The sequence below is a fragment of the Malaclemys terrapin genome, chromosome 2 (genome assembly GCF_027887155.1).
Source record: "Malaclemys terrapin pileata isolate rMalTer1 chromosome 2, rMalTer1.hap1, whole genome shotgun sequence".
NCBI classification, from domain to species: Eukaryota; Metazoa; Chordata; order Testudines; family Emydidae; genus Malaclemys; species Malaclemys terrapin.
This window is the reverse complement of record NC_071506.1, coordinates 252,221,132-252,240,847: the sequence shown is the minus strand read 5'-3', so window position 1 is coordinate 252,240,847 and position 19,716 is coordinate 252,221,132. Positions and strand designations below refer to the sequence as shown.

At 43.8% G+C, this 19,716-nt stretch overlaps 1 protein-coding gene across 11 annotated transcripts in view; it reads right to left on the bottom strand.

Moving 5' to 3' along the window:
* Window positions 1–19,716, bottom strand: part of KIAA1217 (KIAA1217 ortholog) — a 259,459-nt gene that overhangs the window by 72,000 nt on the left and 167,743 nt on the right. The window contains exon 1 of one of the 11 annotated variants that reach the window (XM_054020704.1): window positions 2,073–2,266. The exons of the other annotated variants lie outside the window; for them this stretch is intronic. The gene's annotated coding sequence lies outside the window, so the exon portion shown is untranslated. Of the gene's footprint in view, window positions 1–2,072; window positions 2,267–19,716 lie in introns of those variants that run through there. 11 annotated transcript variants of the gene reach the window in all.

Genomic DNA, 19,716 nt, shown 5'->3' with positions numbered 1-19,716 from the left:
CGACCCCGGCCCGGCCCGGCTCCCAGCCCCGGCCCGGCTCCCGGCTCCCCGACCCCGGCCCGGCTCCCCGACCCCGGCCCGGCTCCCGGCTCCCCGACCCCGGCCCGGCTCCCAGCCCCGCGGCCCGGCTCCCGGCTCCCCGACCCCGGCCCGGCTCCCAGCCCCGCGGCCCGGCTCCCGGCTCCCCGACCCTGGCCCGGCTCCCGGCTCCCAGCCCCGCGGGCCCGGCTCGGCTCCCAGCCCCGCGGGCCCGGCCCGGCTCCCAGCCCCGCGGACCCAGCCCCGTGGGCCCGGACCGGCCCGGCACTGCGACCCTGGCCCGGCCTGGCCCCCGGCCCGGCTCCCGGCCGGGCACCATGCCCCCGGCCCCGCACAAAGAGGCCCCGGCCGAGCCTCCTGATTTTCCCGGACATGCCCGGCTTTGGGGGATTTCCCCCCGGACGGGGATTTGAGCCCCCAAAAGCCGGACATGTCCGGGAAAATCCGGACGTATGGTAACCCTACCAGTGGCCTCTAAGCACAACCGAAGATGTCACTAGTGCCTATAAAAAGTATTAATATACTGGCTCCAGTGACAACCCCACATTAGAGTATCTAATCGACTGGAAGTTGTAGATTGCAAAGTTGTGGTTTCTCCTCCTCTGCCCATGCTACCATTCCATGTTTCCATTCTTCTTTAATCACCAACCCTGCCATCTGCCAATGTTAATCAGTACTTTGGATGCTCCAATTTACTGTAAACAAGGTAGACTTCCAACTCCCCTGCTCTCTGTGCTCACAAACCCTATGTAGGGCGAGAGCTCACTTCTAAATGGGGGTGAAATGGATGGGTTATAGCAGGGGTAGGCACGCGAGCTCATTTTCAGTGGCACTCACACTGCCCGGGTCCTGGCCACCAGTCCGGGGGGCTCTGCATTTTAATTAATTTTAAATGAAGCTTCTTAAACATTTTTAAAACCTTATTTACTTTATATACAACAATAGTTTAGTTATATATTATAGACTTATAGAAAGAGACCTTCTAAAAATGTTAAAATGTATTACTGGCACGCGAAACCTTAAATTAGAGTGAATAAATGAAGACTCGGCCCACCACTTCTGAAAGGTTGCTGACCCCTGGGTTATAGGAACCAATGGGAGCTGCTCAGCTAAGTGTTGAGCTGTTCACTACTCTGGAAAGGTTGAGGGAGATGTTATGGTGCATAAGCCATAATCCTCCTCTTAGCAGGAGAATTTGTTTTCCTGGACAGTGGCTGCTGATCACCTCACCTTCATACTGTGGTGTACCACTGCTATAGGCAACATTCAGTTCCCATGGCCCAACACAGACCTTCTTCAGTGCTATGGATCCATATGAAAAGGGGTATAGGCACAAGTACTGTCTAGCCATGAGAAGCATAGTGCACTTTTTCAATGTACTGTATGGTTGCTGCGTGCATGCTGGCTGAGGTGGCGAATGCAGCTTAGCTGGTACACCATCTCTCCTTCCATATGGCACAGGATCAAGCACATACTTAACATTTTTCTTGATTATACCCAGTTCTTTCATGTACACCTGCACATAAGCTAGCCTCTACAGCTATACAAATGTTTATCTCATGGTATTTTACATGTTTGGCTCAGATGTTGCCCTTATGTATCCCTGCTTACACATAAGTTTAATTCACACAGTATCCTAAAAGTCCTATGGGGAAGCAAAGAATACCCATTTAACTTTTTATTGAATATAGAGCAAATCTGTAAAACTGCAAGCTAACCACAAAACAAACTTAAGAGCAAAAATAATGGCTGACGGCTTAAACTCATCTATAGTCAATGTGTACATTAATCATGGCTTCTATAAACATGTGGCAAAGATTTTTAGGACAGATTTTAGACTGTCTGTTCTTTCAGGCAAAATTTTAAAAAATATGCTTAAGTACTCTATCTCTAATCCATGTATTTGTGCCTACTGTTCTGAGACTGCTATTAAAAACAATACTATTTTTTTAACTAGATAACATTGCAACTCAAAGACAAATAAAATTATCCTTGCCAAAGGTTTTTTTTCTGAAATAATTAAAGCCACTTACTTTTACTTAGGGCAATCACCTGCATGTATACAGCAGTAAGAACAACATTTGGTTCCACTTCATAAATTACAGTTCTTTTGTTTACAGCCTTGAATCTGAATCCTCGGTCTAGAATATGACATTTTAGGCATGCAGCCTTCTTGGAAAAAGATTTTAAACCTTAAAAAGGCTCCTCATTCCCTCTGCTTGCAACAAGTATGGGCCACCTTGTTTTACTGGATCATCCAAATAGTGCTGCTTCAAGAGACTACAGTACTTTTCCACAGGATAAGTCTGCAATTTCTCCTCCCCTTAGAAATTAGTCACTAAATAACCTTTCTGGCATGTCACCCAGCCACAAACGGTGCATGCTACCACTATGTAATTCATTCACTGAACAATTTCTTTAATGTGTGTGTATAAAATATAAAGAAGAGACTAATGTTAAAGAATGAAGCAATACAGAGTCTTGCAAAGGAGTGAACCATAAATAAAACAGCAGGTAACCTTTACTAAGGGAAGAAGGCTTATTCTAAAAGAAAACAATATGAAATACACATATTAATTGTTTAGTAAGAACTCAGTAAACTCAGCATTGCAGAAAACTTAGGAAAAACACAGAACACATTGATTTGAGCAACTTTTAAAGTATTCAGATTGGTAGAGACATTTAGTGGAGTGAAATGTGAAACTCTCCTTAAGATATAGCACCTGAGCAAAACAAGAGGCTGTCTACTAATTAACCAGTCACCTTAACAGCGTTACCAAGCTGAACTTTGGGCCCATCGTAAATCAATTTCATTGCTATCTCATCAGAACATGGCACAAGCAATTAAGATCACTTTTGAAAAAAGAGACAATTAAAAAAAAGCAACTGTCGATTATTTATTTAGGATGATTACAGGAAACGACCTTGCCTCCGAAGCCCACACCCAAAATATTCAATAAAGTTGGAAATACATTTTTAAAAATACAATACTCACTCAAGTCGGAGAGATGGAACTGAAATGACACAGGGAAAACACACAACATAAGCACTTTACAGCACTGCAGTTATCTGCTGGGAGTTTATTTTTAAAAAATGCTGCCTGTGTCATTATAGAGGGCATTTGTGGGCTAGATCCACAAAGGGATTTAGATGCTTAGCTGCCACTTTTGGTGCCCAAAGCCAAAATCTCAAATCCCTGCTCAACTGCCACCTAACCCTGTAGGTGCCTAAGTTTCCAGTGGTGAAATCCCCTAGCTGCCTGAATTTCTGCCAGTGGGAATGTGCACAGCTGCCTAAGCCCTGACACCAAGGCCCCTAAGCCTCAATGGAATTCACAAACTAGGTGTCCCCCTGCCTATCTTGCCTGTGGGCCCCAATCTGGTAGGAGCATGCCTACTGCATTGGGCCTTGGACAAAACACATCTGGAAGAGGACAAGAAGATAGTGGTGGTGCTGCCCCCTTTATAACTTTTGCCCTGTGGGTAGAGCACCCATGCAGGATGACCCAGGTTCAAATCACTCCTGTGCCTAATGTGGAGCAGGGATTTGAATCTAGGTCTCCTCTTCAAAGAGTGCCCCTAATCACTTGGCTGTGAGGAATCTCTCTCAATCTGTCCTGCTGAAGCTGTTCCACTTTGGTCATTGGAACAAGGACTGGAGCCTGTCTCTCTCACATGCTAGTTCAGTGTCCTAACCACAGGGCTATAGACTCTCTCTCATACTTGCTCTGACCCAGTGGCTGTTAAGTATTCTACACAAAATGGAACATCTTCAGCAGGAGAGTGAAAGTGCCCCGCCCCAGAACACCCTTTAGCCCAGTAGTTAGGGCACTTACCTGAGAGGTGAGAGACCTGGGTTCAAAGCAGGCAGAATGGGAATTTAGAGAGGGTTCACAACTGTGATGCCTGAGCAGGAGACACCTCCCTCCAGCCCAGACTTAGGCACCTCAACTCCCTCTCGTTGGCTTTTCTTATTGGCTGGCTTAGGCATCTCCCCACTCAGCGTGCTGGCTTTTGTGGATCTCATTGTTAGGTGCCTAACTCTCCCCATACATTGCATAGGAGCCTGGGCACCGAACTTAGGGCTGTGGATTACATTAGGTTGCACGGCGCCTAAAGGAGCTGTCCATAAATGACATCACAGAGTTTTTGGCGATTTTCAAGACCCATACACCCCTTGTAATGCTTGGTAACAGTGAAACAAACACAAAATTAAGGACCCGCACATGCACCCCCTTAATATGTTACTTAATATACAGACAGCCCCAAACATTAGGCCTTGCAACACTGATTACAAGTCCCCTTTTCCGTGGTCCTAGCCCCATGGGTTTTTTCAGCTGGAGGAAAGGCATAAAGTGTTACTGATGAGAAAGGGAAAAAAGTGAGAGCTGTACTAGCATTGGGAAATTTGCTGGGTTAATCTCTACCCTCCCTTCCTTCAAGAGAACCAAACTCATACAATTTGAGTTGTACATGTATGGGATTATATGACTGACATCTGCTCAATGTGCAGCGGCAGTCAAAAAAGCTAACAGAATGTTAGGAATCATTAGGAAAGGGATAGATAATACGATAGAAAATATCATAATGCCTTTATAATAATCCACTGTACGCGCACATCTTGAATACAACATGCAGTTCTGGTGCCCCATGTCAAAAAAGATATATTAGAATTGGGAAAGGTACAGAGAAGGGCAACAAAAACTATTAGGGGTATAGAACAACTTCCATAAGATGAAAGATTAAAAAGACTGGGACTTTTCAGCTTGGAAAAGCAACAACTAAGAGGGGTATGATAGAGATCTATAAAATCTTGACTAGTGTGGAGAAAGTGAATAAGGAAGTGTTATTTACTCTTTCACATAACACAAGAACTGGGGTCACACAATGAAATTAATAGGCAGAGGCTTAAAGCAAACAAAAGAAAGTACTTCTTCACACAACACACAGTCACCCTGTGGATCTAGTTGCCAGGGGATGTTGTGAAGGTCAAAACTATAACAGAGTTCAAAAAAGATTTAGATAAGTTCACGGAGGATAGGTCTACCAATGGGCTATTAGCCAGGATGGGCAGGGATACAACACCATGCTCTGTGTGTCCCTAGCCTCTGTCTGCAAGAAGCTGGGAGTGGACAATGGGATGGATCACTCAAAGATTGCCTGTTCTGTTCATTCTCTCTGAAGCAGATGGCATTGGCCACTGTCGGAAGACAGGATACTGAAGTAGATGGACCTTTGGTGTGACTGTTCTTATTAGTCTGTGTATGTGTATTAGTGGGGGAGGAGGGGTCATCCATGATGGGATGTGATTGGAATAATACTTTTCTATTCTATGGTGTTTTCCCCAAAGCACTTTGCAAAAATTAATTTAGCTTCACAACACTTCAACGAGAAAGGTATTATTACAATTGTTTCACAGATGGGAAAACTGAGGCACAAGGTGGTTAAGTGACTTGACTAAGGTCAGTGGTAAATCTAGGAACAGAGTCCAGAATTTCAGACTGAGGCCTTGGCTACACTTACCAGCTAGTTCGACGGCTGGAAATCGAAGTTCTGGGTTCGACTTATCGCGTCTAGTCTGGACGCGATAAGTCGAACCCGGAAGTGCTTGCCGTCGACTGCGGTACTCCAGCTCGGCGAGAGGAGTACCGCGGAGTCGATGGGGGAGCCTGCCTGCCGCGTGTGGACCAAGGTAAGTTCGAACTAAGGTACTTCGACTTCAGCTACGTTATTCACGTAGCTGAAGTTGCGTACCTTAGTTCGAATTAGGGGGGGTAGTGTAGACCAAGCCTCAGTCTCATGCTCTAATCAATAGATATCATTTCTGTTTCAATAAGCAGATGGAAGAACTCTTTCACATTACAGACAACTTTGGCATGTTGTGACACAAGCACCATTTTTTTTTTTTAAAATGTACAAAACATCACCACTGGTCTTGACTAGAATTTCACAGTATTTTCACACAGTATATTCATATTTTTAAAAAATAATAGCTTGATTAAATATTTGCACTAGAAATATATTAATGGAATGTCATGGCATAAAAAGACCATTAAATCCATTTATTTGTATTTTTAATTTAATCAGTCAGGGTTTGTTGTTTCTTGTGGCTATAGGAAGCAAAACATTCTCTACCATTGAGGCATCTGGTTTATATTTGGCAGCTTTAGCTAGCCCATCAAGCACTCACTTTTCTTAAATGTGGATTTGGATGCTTGATTTAGTTATAACTAAAGTCAGAACTGCTGACCAACTGGACCCCAAAAACACCAAAAGTGGAAACCAGACAAATTGTTTAATACATATTGATAACACAGGCGCTTCCTAAAAAGTGCAGTGTACATTCTACCAATAGCCTTTTAAAAAAAGTTTAACAACCCTGCAGTGAGAAATCCCATTAATATTGTGTCTTACTGTAGTTGATCTGCAATGACTTACAAACTGGTAGGATGTACATAAGAACAGCCATATTGGGTCACACCAATGGTCCACTTAGCACAGTATCCTGTCCTCCGACAGGGAATAATGCCAGGTGCTTCAAAGGGAATAAACAGAATGGGCAGTCATTGAGTGATCCATCCCGTTGTCCACTCCCAGCTTCATTTTCCATAACTGGACTCTAGCATAATAAAGTATACCCCAGAATACCAGCTATACTGTAACTGGGTTCCTGCGCATCAGACACAATATACAATAAGCTTCAAGTATGTCTGATGCACAGGAAGGCTTTTATTACTTAAGGAATGAAGCCTCTTTTAATTTGAAAATATGTCATAGCCCAAATTTATAAATAATGCATGGACATGTCATTACCAAGACTGCAATTCAATCTCTGGGTTCTTATAATACATACAAACCACTCAAGCATCACTCTCCATTTTAATTACTTTATCAGAGCCCCTCAAGGCTTGTCTATCTTGCCGTGCCTTATCCTGCTTTTACTTGGAAGCTATTTACTTGTTTAGGATGTTCCGTATGAGGTTTCTTTTTCAGCTTGACACACAGTACAAAAAAGGGAATGATCCTGAGAGGTACCAAGCACCAGGCTTCATCAGGATCAGGCACAAAATTCTGGGCTATTTATGGGCTCTAAAACCCATGTTAGTGAAAGGCTGAAGTCACCATTGGGCACTTAACTGCACCACTCTCCCTAATTTCCTCTAAAACACTAATAACTTCATTAGTCTCTTGGAGCTTTGCAGATATTTTCCCTTCCATTAATTTCTCTCTCTTTTGTATTAGTTGAAAAATGTTACAGACTCAAGGGGAAAAAATATCATTTATAAAGGTTGGACAAGATTTTTTTTTAAAGATCTATTTCAATGCATATGTATGACACAAGGATGTTTCCATTTTATCATCTGACCATTCTGACAATTATTCCTTTTCTCTTTTAAAATATTTTTATAGCTGGAAATACTTAAGTAGCTAGTCTCTTGTTTTCCATTTCTATAAATAACTGTTTCCTTGAAAAAAAACACAGACAAGCTGACTTACGTACTAGACTGTTTATTACTAATTTAGGGCCTGAACCTGCACTCCAGGACAAACTTTGCCAGAGTATGGAGTCAAAGGGAGTTTTGCTTGAACATGACTAACTAATACAGTCCCACAAAACCCCAAAACTAAGATAATTTGTCAGAGATGTTTTCACAGAAAAATACCAAGGAAAGTGTTGATTTCTGCTGTTTTTGCCACTGATGTCCTCAAGTGAATATCAAAAGCTCCAGCACATACTAGCTAGCATAGAGTCTAATCCTGATCCAAGAAATTAGAAGTTACAGGTGACAAATTCCTGTTATAACATCTAGATAAGGGGCTCTCAAGTTATGGGCTAAGGTCCACAAGGACTGCCAAGGGGGTCTGTAGCACCCATCTTTCTCGGCTTAGTGGAGCACTGGCAGCCTATAAGTAAGGCCATCCGCTCCTTGCTCTAAGAGGAGAGGAACTGATTTCCAGATCTGTACCCTTCCATTTCTCAGTAGAAGAGGGAAGAGAAGTGCTAATGGCCCATCCTGATACTCCATATCACTTTTTCTCCTTCCAGTGAAAAGCAGGGGACAGTGAAGGGTAAGCACAGGCAGCTGGTACTCAAGTTTATATGCGGCTGGCAGAGTGGAACAAGCCAGCACCATCTTTATGCTACTGTGTCCTGTGAATTATTTCCCATACATTGTAACAAACTTTAAAAATAGTCTCACATTTTCTAAAGCAGCCCTCCAGCTAAACATCTATATTTATAGCCACTTAGATTTCTGTGGCAGCTCCAAAAATATCAAAAAATGGACCCGTCAGAATTCTTATTTGAGTTCTGATGGCAGGTCCAGATGGATGGGGAGGTAAGAGAATAGATTTAGCAGTATAAGGAGGCTTAGAGTTGTGACATTCACAGATGATTTAGCTTCTGCGCTCTTAGCGTACCTTCTGATTTGTATTACTTCTTAACAAGGTCTTCACAGATTCCTAAGGCACTTGCTAAAGCAGAGTATGTCTGTGGTAAACACATGTGCTTTAAATTCCATCACCTTATATTCATTCCAAACATCCCATTTCTTTTTAAAAATCACTTAAATATCAACTAGTGTGAACCACCATAAAGAGCTCTATAGTACTTGTGCTTCAGTAGGAAGTAGAAGGACTTCCTGTAGAAGAGATGGCTCTTACAAGGTTAGGCAAGCTGTGTCTGACCCACTAAACCCAGGCTCTTGAATACCAAGCCAGCATCATTTTTTTTGCAGAATATATTTTTTAAATGTTTTAATATTGTAGTTTAAATTGTGTGCTCGGTCATTTGGTGGTGGCAGCATTTCGGCAGAATCAAGAATTTCACATGATTAAACATTTATCAGAAATGAAATACAGGCAAGTAGGGGTGGGTGAATCTTGTGGGGGATGAAGATTCTGCAAGCCTCTCCAATTATTTCTGGGGTCACAAAATTAGGGTCAATATAACAAGCCCTTTTCTGAAGCTGCATGAGCCAGGGACTATGGGATCGGCTATTATTTCAAGCTGCAATCCTCCCACTCTCCTGTAATTTAAACCTCATGTTTTCTCCCAGAGGTGATTCAATACAAATAAACATGTTTTTTCTAGCTAAAAGGAAGTCATTGGTACACATACACATTATATATATATATATATATATATATATATATATATATATATATATATATATATATATATATATATATATATCCCCAAAAGCTAAGCTGGCACCAGTGGCTGTGCTAAACTAAACACATCTACAATTGTGCTGATTTCATTGGCATTTTTCTCTTCTTCCCTACCTGTTACATCTCTATATACAGGGTTCTCACTCAATCTACTCTCTGCTCCATTTTCACCTTGTTTTCCATTTTCTTTTCCCTCTGCCCCAAGACTCAAACTGAGATGATATAACCAGAATGGGACACTCACAGCTTCTTCTGCCTTCCTTATTAGCTATCCCACCTCATTTTTGGAATCCCAAGCTTCCTCCCTCTTTCCTAGACAAGGCCTTGACCCCATCATATACTAGCCCTGGGAGAGACAGCAAGGCAATAAGGGAAGAGGAAGGTCAGCAGCAGCACGCCGGGGGTAGGGAGGGGGTCCTGTGGCTGGCATATCCTGGAACTCAAAGGTTGCAGGAGAGGCGGCATGAGGAAGGAGAACATAACACTTAAAGGGGTGACAATGGGACTAAGTGATCTAACCTAGCTATAGGTTTAAGGCCTATGAACTCTTACCTTAGAACTATAGGGAAATGTTTTAAACCATTTACCTGGGGTTGCAGTAGAAATCACCCAATGCCTGCTGGATCCTTGAAGAACCCTTTTGGAGAGTTGAACTTTTGTTGATGTGACCTAGGACTGCTAAAACAGGCACGTTTTGAAATTGCTCAATATTTTCTTGTTTTCAAGTTAAGTTTGTTTGGGTTATAGGAGCTACTGGAAAGCTCTGGAAAGCCAGCCTGGTAGTTCTGTGAAGAGCCCGGTAGTTTTCCATGACTGAGAAGTGTAAAACCTAGAGCTTGGGTCTGCTCTGCTTTCTGTCTGTTTGCTCTGTGTCTGTCCTTTTCATGTGTTTCCTTATTCTTCCAAGTCATGGGAGTAAACTGGTATCACGCCATGGTGCTTTTGGGATTTTCTCAGCACACCACAGCCAATCCTGGATTTGATTGCTGCCTTCTCATTTGATGCCAGCCCATTGGTTCCAGACACTGAAGCCTTGTCTTCTCTGGCAGCAGCGTGTAGGGAACATGTAGCCACACACCACAGTGAAAAGCAGGCTGTACCCAGACTGTGCTGTGTAGCTACAAACGGCAGCGAAAAGCTCGGGTTGGGGGGTAGCCTTTCCTCTGCTGCCTCCCCTCGCCAAAGCCCTTCCCTGCTGCCAGAGCTTCACACTGCAGTGGGGAAAGGGTTTGGCAGCAGAGAGGCAGCAGAACATTACGCTGATAAAAACAGCAGTGTAGATGGGGGAGGTATTGCTTGGGCATGTAGAGAGCTATGAAAAGTACATTCCCTAAGGTTCTGGTGTGTCTTTACTCCCCACAACAGTGCCTCACCATTTACAATGCTATTTATACCCATGCTAGGGGCATGCAGTGCATGTACTGTACATACCACTGTTAAGTGTAGACACAACCTGAGAGAGGGAGTAAATGTGCACTAGCTCAGTGCTTCTCAAAGCCGGTCCGCCGCTTGTTCAGGGAAAGCCCCTGGCGGTCCAGGCCGGTTTGTTTACCTGCGGCATCTGCAGGTTCAGCCGATCGCGGCTCCTACTGGCCGCGGTTCACCGTCCCAGGCCAATAGGGGCTGCAGGAAGCGGCGCGGGCCGAGGGATGTGCTAGCCGCTCTTCCCGCAGCCCTCATTGGCCTGGAGCTGCAAACCGCGGCCAGTGGGAGCCGCGATCGGCCGAACCTGCGGACGCAGCAGGTAAACACACCGGCCTGGACCACCAGGCACTTTCCCTGAACAAGCGGTGGACCGGCTTTGAGAAGCACTGCACTAGCTGGACTTTACCTTGATCCACCTTCCAACTGGCCTAAGGTCTCTGCTTGCCCAAGTAAAGAACTATACCTCTCTTCTGTAGCTGACAACCACCATCACCCTGACACCAGCAGACCAGAAAAGAAACACCTATTTTCCTATTTCCCTTCTCCTGTCTTCTCTGTTTGTCTGCTTGTGTTGGACTTGCCAAAACTCCCAAGACTGTAAATAAACTGAGAAAGTTTTGATTGTTACAATACCGGTATCATTTCCATCATTAAGGAAAAACAACTGTTTCAGTAACATGCAATTTTTACTGCAGGGTTAGTAATTAAAGCAGGAGGGAAATGTCACATGTGGTTATCGGAAAGCTAAAGAAACCTAAAATACAGCAGCAGCTATGGGGTGCAAAGTAACATTTAAATAATCCATAAACCATGATAGCAGGGAAGAAAGAATGAAAAGAAAGGCAGTGTGGGGGTGGGAAGTAGAGAAGTGAGGCTGGGAGACTATGGAAGGAAAAGAGAAAGAAACATTGTAGGTAATCTGTGAGAGAGACTGGAGGTGAGAGACAGAAAGAGAAAGAGAGAATCTGGGGGTAAAGAGAGCCTAATGGGTGAGTCAGGAAAGGGTTAACAGATTGTGAGGACAGAGGTACAAAAATAAGATTAGGTCTTGGAGAGAGAAAGGGTAAGAGTCAGAGGAAGAGAAGAGAACGAAGTATGAGAGAGAGATTCTGGGGGGAAAAAAACAAAGTCAGAAGGTTACAATGACAAAATGAAATGCGAGACTGGAGAAATTGGAGGGTGAGAAGCAAGAATGCACAGAAATGTTCTTGAAAGCTAGGAGATTTTGGTTTATTGACTGCAATCACAATGAATTATATTGTACCTACCCAGCAGAAAATAATGGGCAAGTGGAAGAGAGAAAGAATGTGTCCAATTTAAGCCAGTGTGTTTAACCCAGCCTATGGAGGTAAGAGAAATGCATTTTAGTCAAATTACAGCTGGGAGTGGGGCAGATGGGCAAATGCCTCAGGCTCTTCCTGGCCTGAGAGAGTGAGGGTGTGGGGATCAGGGACACACCCAACACTCCCTGCTGCAGCTTGAGCAATGCTCTAGCCCTCCTCTGTCATTTCATACTTCTGTAAATCAGAACAACAGTGTTGGAGTTGCACTTTCAAAGCTACAAATGGCCTCTACACTAGGCATAACGAGCTTGTCCAGTTCTATTGGTGAGGAAGCGTAAGGGGGAAAGTGACATGCTCCCCTCGTGAAACGACAGAGAACAGTGATGTTCTACAAGTTGCATTTCAGTGCAGTAGCCCAGAGACTTTACATTACTTTACATCTGGGTGCAGTGGGAATGGTTCCCAACTGGAAATGCTGAAACAGATGTTCCAACATGTGTACAAGCACTTGTGGTTAAGTGAATATGCAACTGCTAATCCAACTCTGATTATTCATGGAGAACTTCAAAAGGTTCCAAGGTTATACAATGGCCGGATAAGCTCTAACAAGCCTTTTGTGTGTGTGAGGAGTGGCAAATCCCCATCTTTTGCACAAACGGTTTGTCCCATGCCATTCCCAAAATACAATCCAATTCGAGACCACACATACATATGATCGCTGTCCCATGGGCACCTGTGACAACTTGTCCTTATCCATCGTCCCACCCAATTGTCTCTCCCACTCCTGTAGACCAGACTCCTGGGAATACAATTGTTTCCTCAGGGTAAAACAGGAATCCAATCTACAGATGAGGGAATTGCAGCTGAGTTGCAGGAGCATTTAAAGCAATGCATAACAATAATAATGATGCTAATACATTTTATTTCTTACCTAAATTGAGTTCAGCTTGGAAGATATATTGGTCCAGATTCAGGTAGAAATGCGGGCTCTAAATTTGCACTAGGCTGTTCATATTTTCCCTGAACCATTTGCACATCCTTAGCTGTCAGTTAATGTAGATTTGTTTTCAATGAAATAGCTTCCTTGGTATGCTTGTGGAGTACTATTTAAGGGAGGAGAGAGGAATGAGGATGAATTCTTCTGTCACTTTTAGCATCCATCTAAGACACTCCAGTAGAAGCTTTGGGTCCAGCCATGCTTAAGACAAATGGAACACCATGTTCCAAAGACACTGATGCACGTGTGAGATCCAGAACGTTCTGCATCAACATAACCACACACAAGCATGCCAGAAACCAAAGCCTGCCTGTGTGGGGTTTCTCTCTCTCACCACCAACCTTCATTTTGCCACATCTCCCTGGTACCAGACTGCATAATTCTACCCCGATCACAAAAGCAAACATCCAGATCAGCCAGCGTAGCATGAGTTCATTTCTGAGTATTTATGGGCATGTTTCATGGAGCTGTTTTCTTTTTTCACAAATAAACAGAATGTGAAAGTAAAAAACAACCCTCATTTTAAACTACCAAATTTAACAGAAGGAAGTTAACAAAGCTCTCATTTTCTTCCTTAGTGCACTTTCCAGACAAAATAGCTTGGATGATAGCGAGTGCATTTCAGCCAAGCTATGTCAGGGTGTCATTGTGAATGAAAAAAACACAAACACATTGAAACATAACACATTTCTATTCTAAAAAGGCTGGTTTTACATAATTATATCATTGGTTTGCCAATATCCACATTTAACTCAGCAGCATACTATGGCCCACCCTAACCAAAAGCTATTATTCTCTTTGGAATGAACATATAAAAGCTGTACTGATTTTTCTAGAATTAAGGTAGGAGCCCTTGAAATGGCTGGGGATTAGTGTTACACTCAAATAGCTTTGTTTGTTTGTTTGGTTTACTTTTGTACTGCTGCTTTTAGATAGGATTTTAAGTACATAAACAAAAGTTGCCTGCTTTGTGCAGATGTAACAAGCATTTCCTTCCCTTTCCCCTTAAGAGATCAAATGCATTGTCAAGATAATGCATACAGTCGCCATCAGCCTTGAAAGCCAAATCCTTAAAACCAGTCTTGATTCCAGCACTTCCTTGGGGCACTGCCTAACTGATGGATTCATCCATTTTTTTTCCCAAAAAAGGAATAGTTTCAAGCATATATAGCTCTGGTACAGATCAGCATTTTTATTTGGTTTAAATATGCTGTATATCAGATTTCTACTCTTTAAAAAAAGAAGTCCTGTAAGTAGTTGATCTCATAAATCAAAATAAATGCATGGCTTCTTGACTCTCTGATCTACTATTCAGCTTTTATTTTTGTTCCATATTTGTTGCTTTTGCTACTGTGCCAAAGCCAAATAGAATTGAACAACTTCTTATGATTAAACAAGAATAAGGAAAAACAACCTTTAGTTTCATCTGGAATTATCAAATGACTGAGTCAAAACATGTTTTCTATTACAGGAATATGGAATAGGTTAGGTTACAATATATATAGGATACAATATAGTTTGTCGTTTAAATCCTACGCATATTTACACCTGTAACCCACAGTTACCACTAGATAAGGAGGAAAACATTATGTCACAAGTTTTGCACCCAGCACTATCTTCAGTCCTCATCTGTAGGAAGGAAAGGTCAGTGGATGAGTATAACAATGGATCCACTAACCCCTTTTCTCATCCCACACAACAGTGCATAGGGAGCCCCCATGCAGCTGGGCTTTGTGGCATATGTTACTGTGAACCTGCTGCAGAACTAGTTTGCTTTGTTGTGGGCTGAATCTTCCACACCTATAGAGGAGGCCAGCAAGTATTTGCATTAACTAGGGTTACCATATTTCAACAATCAAAAAAGAGGACGGGAGGAGCCCTGCCCTAGCCCCGCCCCTGTCCTGCCCTAGCCCCGCCCCTGCCCCTTCCACTCCCTCCCACTTCCTGCCCCCTCAGAACCCCCAACCCTCCCTCCCACGCCTTGTCCCCTGACTGCCCCCTCCTGGGACCCCTGCCCCTAACTGCTCCCCAGGACTCCACCCCCTACCTAAGCCTCCCTGCTCCTTGTCCCCTGACTGCCCCCTCCTGAGACCTTCCCCACATCCTAACTGGCCCCCTAGGACTCTACCCCCCACCTGTCCCCTGACTGCCCCAACCCTTATCCACACCCCCACCCCCAGACAGACCCCTGGGACTCCCACGCCCCATCCAACCACTCCCCACCCCCTGACAGCCCTCCCCCAAAACTCCCGACCCATCTAACCCCCTCTGCTCCCTGTCCCCTGACTGCTCCGATCCCTCTTCCCACTCCTGCCCCCTGACAGCCCCCCCCAGAACTCCCAAACACCGCCCCCCCGTTCCTTGTCCCCTGACTGCCTCCTCCTGGGACCCCTGCTCCTAACTGCCCTCCAGAACCCCACCCCCTACCTAAGCCTCCCTGTTCCTTGTCCCCTGACTGCCCCCTCCTGAGACCCCCCCACCTGTACTCTGACTGTCCAAAACCTTACACGCCCAACCCCCAGACAGCCCCCCCCGAACTCCTGACCCATCCAACCCTGCTCCCTGTCTCTTGACTACCCACCCCCAGAACCTCCCTGCCGCTTCTCTGACCCCCGGCCCCCTTACCGTGCTGCAGAGCAGCACGCTCAGCAGCGGGGGAGGGGAGCAGGGTCGGAGCTCCGGCGATCTGTAAATGCAGGGCGGGGGGAGGGAGGGAGAGGAGGGGAGTGGTCTCAAGTTGCAGGGGAGAGGAGGGGGGAAGTGGAGGAAGGGCTCTGGCTGCCGGAGCCCATGCAAGTGGCACCATCCGGCCGGCTGCCCTGTAAGCCCCGCACGCTCTGCATGGGGGGCGGGGGAAGTCCGGACATTGACAAATTCCCCCCGGACGCTATTTTTAACTGAAAAAGGCCGGACATGTCCGGGGGAATCTGGACGAATGGTAACCCTACTTAACACCTCTTTTACCACATTAATATAATTGCTATCACGGTCTCAAGAGTAATTGTTCTGTTATGTGAACATTAATTTTCTTTCAACTTTACTTCCTTCTGTTCAACATTTGACAAATGCAAAGACAATCTAGCAATCAGTGTACCAGGACAGACAAGTAATATAACACTGCTCTAAAGCCAAAATGCTTCTGAAATAAATGTAGTCAAACTTTACTAATTCTGGGTCACTGAGAACGAAAATGATGCTTAAAATTGTTGATTGGCTCTAGTTTTCAAGATATGCTATTGGGTCAGTATATATGACCCTTGACTTGGGAATGGCGGAGGATAAGTGAGTTATAAAGGGAAGGGATCTCAATTTAAACCAGAAATGACTAAAATCCATCTTTGATTGGATCTATGAATAAATCTATGACTGGGTTTGGACAGGACTTGCTTTTTAGGCAAAACAATGAATGATGCAATCTGAAGCTGGGATTGCGTCATACATGATATGAATTGCATCATGTTATTCCTAGAAGTCATGGATGATGCAATCATAATGAAGCTTACATCACTCTGCTGAACAAATTGCCCTATATCAGCTCTAGAAATCATACAGTGTCGTGCTCTCTTATTTGTCAGTGTTTGATTTTGCAAAGGGACACATTTCTGTTTAGCCAAAGTGAGCAGAGATGCCTCGTACTTGTGTGAACAGTGCAGATAACTTCTGCTATGTTTGTGGTGAAGTGACTTTTGCATCACAAAAGCGCAGTATAACCACTATGGTTAAGAAAGCCTATCACCTTTATTTTGGCTGCAAAATTGGAGATCAGGACAAGAGGTGGGCCCCACACATATGCTGCAACACTTGTGCAACAAATCTTTGCCAGTGGTTGAACAGGAAAAGGAAATCTATGCCTTTTGCAGTGCCAATGATTTGGAGAGAGCCAACAGATCATACCAGCAATTGTTACTTCTGCATTGTGCCTCCAGTTGGGAAAGGTGTGTCAAAGAAGAAAAACTGGACTGTGCATTATCCAAACATTCCATCAGCTATATGCCCAGTAACCCACAGAGAAGGACTGCCAGTTCCTGATGCACCAGAATCATTCTCACTTGAGTCAGATGAGGAAGAGGAAGAAACTTCTGGTCCTGAACCATCAATGTCACAGGACCCACATTTTCTCCCATCCTCCTCCTCTGAACCACACCTCATAACACAAGGTGAACTGAATGACCTTGTCAGGGATTTGGAACTACCCAAGAGTAAGGCAGAGCTGTTGGGCTCCAGACTACAGCAGTGGAATCTCCTGGCAGGTGATGTTAGGGTTTCCATGTTCTGTGACCGTCAAAAGGATCTTGTCCCTTCTTCTTCATGGAAGGTGATCTTGTAGCCTGCAACAACATTGATGGTGTGATGGCAGCCCTCAATATCGTTCACGATCCAGATGAGTGGAGACTGTTCATTGATTCATCGAAGACAAGTCTTAAAGCTGTTTTACTGCATAATGGCAATGTTTTGCCATCAATTCCAGTTGGTCATGCAGTCCATATGAAGGAAACCTATGACAACATGAAACAACTTTTGAGATGCATAAACTATGACCAACATCAGTGGCAGCTTTGTGGCGATTTGAAGGTTGTTGCTCTCTTGCTTGGTCTGCAGCCTGGATACACAAAGTACTGCTGTTTTCTCTGCGAATGGGATAGTCGTACAAGAGATTCCCACTACATCAAGAAAGATTGGCCACTCCGACAGTCATTGGAGCCTGGGAGGAAAAGTGTTCAGCATCCACCACTTGTTGAATCAAGGAAGATTTTGTTACCACCCTTACACATCAAGCTGGGTCTGATGAAGAACTTTGTCAAGGCCATTGACAAAACACAAGCAGCTTTCAAGTACCTCCGTGGAAAATTTCCAAGGTTAAGTGAAGCTAAGATAAAAGAAGGTGTCTTTGTTGGTCCTCAGATTCGTGAACATCTTCGAGATGATGCATTTGAACATGCACTGCGTGGCAAGGAAAAGACAGCATGGAAAGCCTTCCAGTTAGTGGCAATAAGTTTTCTCGGAAACAACAAGTCAGACAACTACATGTTGTTGGTGGAAAACCTCCTCAAGGCATACAAAAGCCTTGGTTGCAACATGTCACTAAAGATACAATTTTTGCACTCTCATCTAGATTTTTTTCCACCGAACTGCGGAGCAGTGAGCGACGAGCACGGCGTGCGATTTCACCAGGACATTGCAACAATGGAGAAATGCTATCAGGGCAAATGGAGCCCATCAATGCTTGCAGACTATTGCTGGACAGTGACAAGAGATGCTCCCTTTAATGAATACAAGAGACAAGCCAAGAAGCGCCGAGTAGACACTGAATAGGACTAAACTATGTACAGAATAGTTTTTTGCCTTTTGTTTCATAATAAATTTTATTTAGATAACCCTTTTGCTGATTTTTAAAGTGTTATATAAACAGGACAGGTGAAATATTATCATGTAAAGCAACCATAAACACATGAAAAGACCTAGGTTTACAATTTATGATTAAAACTCTACTATCTACACAATATACATAGACATAAAATGTAAAAACTTAAATATCTTAGAAACAGTAGCCAATCAGTTGTTTTAATTGTCATATTTGAATTCAGCACATCAAAATACATAATAAATAGCACATTTTATCTCTGAAGCAGACGACTTCTCAAAAATTGTAGACCAGTGTAATGAGACGTGGGGGGTCTCAGGTCTCAACTAACTTGTTGAGAGTCTTACGCATTGTTAGAGTTACCTGTAAATACAGGGAAACCTGAAGAAAGGGCCACCTGTAACCTGCAATCACTTTGAAGGCTGAACAAAAATGTATTTGAAACCTTGGGGATAGTTTAGTTAGAGACCAACTCTTCCAGGCCACACAATTTTGGTAGTTCATTGAGTGGTGACTTAAGAGAAATTTCATTGTATACAAAATGAGCTGTTGTAACTGGTCTAAGGAGCGAGCCACTTTTGACAAAAAAACTACTTGGGAAGTTTGATTCCCATAGGTCCTTCCTGGAAGAATCTTAATGCCACTGTCTGAAACCATGTTGTGTAAACAGTCTAGACCACAGGATCCAATCAGAGACTATTAATAAGAGGACTGCTTGGGCTTCCTGGATTACATTCACCATAATAGATGGATAAAATGGGGTGTGTTGGAGGAATGAGACATACATCCAGGCATGTGCTGATGCATCAGCAAAGCATCCACCAAGAACAGACTGCAGTTTAGCTGACTGGATGCAAAACTGCTTACTTGGCTGAAGTAAATAACTAAGGTTAAAAGTAGGCATCCCCAGGGTAGAAGTTATCCACTGTGATTAAAAACTGAGTGGTTGAGGAACCAACTTTATCCAACAAACCTTTTGGCCTGTTCAGCCACTTAATTTGCATGTTAAACTTCAATCACATGCAAATTGTCCTAAGGCCTAAAGATATGTTTCTGTACATTAAAGAAAGAGATAGGATTCCAATACCATATACTTTCTCACAGTGCCCTTTTACCTACTGATTTTTGCAGCTGTCTTGTTTATGCCAACTCAGATTACCCCAGATCTTATGTGTATCCAAGAAGGGCTGTTCGTACTGCTCATATTTTCAGGAGTCCTATCAGTTTTCTTGACTCCAGATTAGAACTGACACCATCTAATCAAAGACCACAGCTGTGTGGGTGGATTCTCCAAAAAGATCAAAAGTTGGATCTCTTTTCTGCTTCTCTAGAAAAAAGAGGATGAAGACAAAGTAGGCCTTATCTCCCTTATGGAATCTGGCCCTTTGGCTGCTATATTTGCCTAGAGGAAAGCAACTGGTTGAACAAAGAACCGAA